Here is a 6,000-nt window from a genome sequence, read left to right on the forward strand (position 1 = left end):
TAGCAGCTGCGTTTTGCACTAGCTGAAGTTTCCAGATCAAGTACAAGGGAAGGCCCACGTAGAGCGAGTTACAGAAATCTATTCTGGATGTGACCGTTGCATGGATCACTGTGGCTAAGCGTTCGGGGGACAGGTAGGGCACTAGTAGTCGGGCCTGGCACAGGTGGAAAAATGCCTGGCCCGCTACTTTTTTGACCTGCGCCTCCAAGGTCAGGGTGTTTCTTGTGTGTTTCATTAGTGTGTTTCTTGTCTCCCTGTTAAATTTCCTTTCCTTCCCCTCCTTGATGATAATTTATTTCAGATTTTAAGCTTATAGTATCTCTCTGTGGCACATACTCTTGAATCAAGCTATGCCTGTGATTTCCAGCAAGTATTAGGGTCTTTATTATGAAGAGGCTCAATTATCATTGTAGCTGAAATCTATATCACACTTACTGAGAAAATGCAGATGGGTCTGACTGAAACCAAGATCAGGTTATTAACTTTCTTCATAATAAGACAATTTAACATGTTTAAGAATGTGAAATGCTATACAAATTCTTTCTGTTAAACTATTTTTACATTACAATTGCCCTGGTAGATATAATTGTTAGTGTTGGAGAAATTTTTCAGGCATTGCCTGGACAAATGTTTGTTTAACTCTCCGAACACATGTCAGAAGTCCAATTAAATTCCCTTTAATTATTTAAAAGGCTGTTGGACTCTTTCCATTATTTTCTTAGGGTTGAATTTTCAGGGTGGTTTTATGGTGCTTAGTGCCCTCTGCTGGCCACACTGTTTTAGCATACACTTTATGTTCTCTATTGGTATTCTATGATGTAAGTTTACAATATATGGTAAAATTCATGGGTGAATGAAGCTTCCCTGATCCCCGGATGCTCAGACAGATATATGCACGTTCCTGAGAGTAAGCCCTATTGAACGCAGTAGGAATGACTCTTGCATTCCTTATTCATCTTCACACCTGATTGGATCACTATTTAATTTTCAGATGAAGAGTTGAGTAGTAACAGTTTATTCAAAGCAAAGGCAACAGTCAACCTATAACTAAGATGGATTTTGAACATAGCTTTCCATGTCTATGCCCAACAATTTTCATCCAAACTACACTTGGTTCTGAAGATGAAGGACTATTGACTCTTGCCTACATTTATATAATGTTCACACACAATTTAAAACTAACCAGGTACGGTTTCTGTATTTACAAGAAGGGTAAAGGGGACAATGGAGATTTGTACCCTCATAGGCCTGAGAATAAGAGCCTCTTGTGGCGCAGAGTGGTAAGGCAGCGACATGCTGTCTGAAGCTGTCTGCCCATGAGTTCGATCCCAGCAGCTGGCTCAAGGTCGGCTCAGCCTTGCATCCTTCAGAGGTCGGTAAAATGAGTACCCAGCTTGCTGGGGGGTAAACAGTAATGACTGGGGAAGGCACTGGCAAACCACCCCGTATTGAGTCTGCCATGAAAACGCTGGAGGGCGTCACCCCAAGGGTCAGACATGACCCAGTGCTTGCACAGGGGATACCTTTACCTTTACCTAGGCCTGAGAATGAGGTCAGGCCACTGTTGTGAACATGAACATGTTTCCCTTATGTAAGAAAATATGACAAATGAATTCCATCCATGTTCAAGTCCTGGATTTGATGGCTTTTGTTTGATGCCTTCTGCCAACTCTCATCCCTTTGCCTGCTAGCACTTGAAGTCTTGGTGGAAGGAAATTGATAGGGGAATGGGGCATGTTCTAGTATTGTGCTGATACCATGGATGTTCTAGAACAGGGATCCCCAGCCTGAGGCCCGTGAGCTGCATGTGGCCCCTGACCTCTTTCTGGGCAACCCTCCAACCTGCTTGTCTGCTGATATCGCCCTCAGGGTATTTTCCCTCAGACCAATACTGTTCTTCCTGCCTCAAGAGGCACCATATACTGCTGCTCATCCTGTCCCTTTTTTGTAAAAAATACAGTAGCAATACTGTTTGTTTTGGTCTCCAAGGTTCCTTCTGTTAGCCTCCTCTTGTTCTTATCCTCAATAGCATTTTGGCCATTCTAAGTGCTTTGCTAGCTAGCCAAGCTCAGGTACCCATACCACTCAGCTTTTTAATTCCCCCTCTCCATGAATTACCATGTTGAAGCTACATATATATATAAGGAAGGTAAAGTTGCTGTGTGAATCGGTTCAGATGTCAGGTCTGCTTTTGCAAAAAAAAAAAAAAAAAAGTGGGAAAAGGACAATAAAAGGCCTAATATTTTTGCAAAAAAAGGATAAAAAGTATTTTACATACTGAGGCTCCACCCATAAAAGCAAGTGGCCTCCAATGCAAGCAAATGCATTCTTTCTTGCACAACAAGAGCTGGTTGCTCTGACTTCTGGCCTTGCTTGCTTCTGCCTCTCCTCCCTTCCTCACTCCAGTTAGGGGTCTTTTAATAGAGGGGATACTTATTAAATTTGCAGATGATACTAAACTGGGAGGGGTAGCAAACACAACTGAAGACAGCAACAGAATACAGGATGAACTTGATAGGCTCGAGAAGTGGGCTAAACTGAATAAAATGTTCATTGGGGACAAATGTAAAGTTCTGCATTTAGGTAGAAAAAACCAAATACACCAATAGAAGATGGGGGAGATTTGTCTTGGCAGTAGTATATGCGAAAAGGATCTAGGAGTCTTAGTAGACCATACATTGAACATGCGTCAGCAGTGTGACTCAGTGGCTAAAAAGGCAAATGGGATTTTGGGCTGTATCAAACGGAGTATCATGTCCAGATCACGGGAGGTTTACTCTGATCTGGTTCGGCCTCACTTGGAGTACTGTGTTCAATTTTGGTCATCCCAGTTGAAGGGGGATGTAGACAAACTGGAACGTGTCTAGAGGAGGGCAACAAAGATGGTGAGGGGTTTGGAGACCAAGATGTATGAAGAAAGGTTGAGGGAGCTTGGTCTGTTTAGCCTAGAGAGGAGACGACTGAGAGGGAATCTGATAACCATCTTCAAGTATTTAAAAGGGTGCCATATGGAGCAGAATTGTTCTCTCTTGCCCCCAGAGGGACAGACCAGAACGAATGGGATGAAATTAATTCAAAAGAAATTCCATCTAAACATCTGGAAGACGTTCCTGACAGTTAGAGCGGTTTCTCAGTGGAACAGGCTTCCTTGGGAGGTGGTGGGCTCTCCATCTTTGGAAATTTGTAAACAGAGGCTAGATAGCCATCTGACGGAGAGGCTGATTCTGTGAAGGCAAAGGGGTATCAGGTTACAGTAGATGAGCGATTGGGATGTGAGTGTCCTGCATAGTGCAGGGAATTGGACTAGATGACCCACGAGGTCCCTTCCAACTCTATTATTCTATGATTCTATCATTCTAATACATCCGTGATTGCAGGAGTCGATGAGTGGCCCCTTGAGTACTCTTTTGGCAGGGAAGCGTATGTCATTCCCCTTCTCATATCTTCCTCCAGCCAAGTTCCCCTCCCTCTGTCTGCCATTTTACCTCTCATGACTGAGGTTTGGCTGGCAAGCAGTGATGTGTATGTGCACCCTGCATATAATTTGAAGCCAAATTATTGGTGTATCCCCTGTTCCAGGTGGAAGCCTAACCCTAACCCTCATTTACTCTTTATACTTTTTTGGAGGCCCCTAATTTTTAACATATTAAAATTAAAACATATTAGCATTTAAATTTCAAGAAGAAGAAGAAGAAGAAGAAGAAGAAGAAGAAGAAGAAGAAGAAGAAGAAGAAGAAGAAGAAGAAGACGAAGAAGAAAGAGTTGGTTCTTATATGCCACTTTTCTCTACCTGAAGGAGGCTCAAAGCGGCTTCCTTCCCATTCCTCTCCCCACAACAGACACCCTGTGATGTAGGTCCCTAAAATTATACTACTCATATTTTTATTTATTCAAGGATAACATTGAAACTCTGCAACTGCTGCTCTGCTAAAAGCCCTGTGAGATGTCTGCAAAAGGAAGTTCTGTTTCAAAGACATGAAAAATTGCAGATGAGGATCGTATCTTTAATGACAAATGGACTACTGAGTACTTATTTGTCTTAAACAAGGATAAAGTAGTTTGCCTGATATGTCTTGAAACTGTCTCAGTATTAAAGGCGTACAATATTAAAAGGCACTTTGAATCCTGTCACAAGAGCTACTCAATATATCAAGGAGAGGAACAAGATAAACTCTCTTAAAAAATCAATGTTTTTGCAGCATGTATTTATCAACCTAAATAAATTTGCTGCAGGCATGTTCACAGTCTTGGGTACCACATACATCTGTGAACAAACCTTTTCCAAAATCAATATTATGAAATCCAAGTGTAGGTCAAGGCTTACAGATGAACATTTACATGATATTTTAAGTCTGTCTATCACATACCTTAACTTGGACAAGAGAAAACTCTTGGCTAAGAGAAAACAGCCACAAAAATCACACTGACTAGGTAAGCATGTGTAGCTAAATAAAAGGATTCCACAGTAAAATATTGTTCAAAAATGGATTGCATTAAAGTTAACATTTCTTCATTTACCTTTGAATGTTTACTTTTGATCTAAATATATACGTTAATAAGTTTGTTACATTTTGGTTTAAGATATGGCTCTCTTTAGGCACAGTTTCTAACCACACTAGACCAGAGATCTCTGAATTTGTTAGAGTTATTATTTAGACTGGACAGTGAAATTCCTTCTCTCTTTAGAAGACCTCTCCCCTTTTGTTGACCAGAACAGGAGTCTCCATCTAGCTACTAACTCATCTTTCTTAACTTTCCCCAGTACTCCTGTCTGTGTTGAACTGCCCTCAGTTGGGACTGAATTCTCAGTCTGCCAGTACTCAACCCACATGGTGTAGTAGTTAGGAGGAATGGCTTCTTATCTAGCAAGCTGGCTTTGATTTCCTATGCCAGCTGGGTGACCCTGGGCTCGTCACAGCTCTGATATGCTGCTTTCACAGAACAATAACATCAGGGCTCTCTCAGCCCCACTTACCTCACAGGGTGTCTCTTGTGGGGACAGGAAGGCAAGTCACTTTGCAACTCCTTTGGGCAATGAAAACTGGGGTATAAAAACCAACTCTCCTCCTCCTCCTCAGCTAGGGCTGAAATCAGACTGAATACTCCCCAGCATCCAGTTCAGAAGTCTTTCTCTTGACTTGCAGAGGGGCATTTAGTTTGGAATATGATGCAACACAACAATGCTGGATATAAACATGGCCACAGCTTTATTACCTCTCCACGGAAGGGTTGGCACAGCATGGGAGAGGGAGCCTGACCTAGCAGTCAGTGGACTGCACCAACAACCCACGGAGTACAGAGGCACCCTGGGGATCCACATCATTCCCAGCTGGGAGAGCAGATCCCCTTGCCTTCTGAAATTTGCCCTACAGGAAGCGACCTATTTGGGGGAGCGAATGGACACCCACCTCATTTGGCTATCCCCCAGGCACCTGACAAACAAGACCCTGGCCGCCCAGCAGGGTCAGCCATGCTTGTTTATATGCTGCCTGATAGAGAGGCCGGAACCTCAGGGAGTCTGATCACTCATGGGACTCCCTGCCAACAGGCTCCATCCCATGCTAACCAGCAGTTGAATTATTGACCATGAGACGACCCCTCACAGAACAAGGTTGTATTCACATTAACATAGAGTGGGGGGGGTGGGAGGGAAGCTGCTCTCCATGGCGTCCTGGGCAAAAGGCCCGGGACCCACACATGTGGCACCTTTTATCGGCACCGTGTCTCCTGCCATACTCTAACACCAGGCATTATGTGTGCTGGCAGCACACCCAGCCAACCACAGTAAGTCTCAGCCGCTTTTTCTCAACTGATGCTAACCCATCAGATTGCTTGTAGCAGCCTGTCACTCAAGGCTCTCTGAAGAACAGCACTTCTAAGCTTTTAAAAAGTGCAGTCCATCACAGGTAGGTTAGGCAGGGAATCTGTTATTCTGATCATAGTCAGGCAGTCTAGCCTTTACATCAAACTGGTTTTCTTTTGGGAATAGACCAGGGTGCC

The sequence above is a fragment of the Paroedura picta genome, chromosome 2 (genome assembly GCF_049243985.1).
Source record: "Paroedura picta isolate Pp20150507F chromosome 2, Ppicta_v3.0, whole genome shotgun sequence".
Lineage (NCBI taxonomy): Eukaryota > Metazoa > Chordata > Lepidosauria > Squamata > Gekkonidae > Paroedura > Paroedura picta.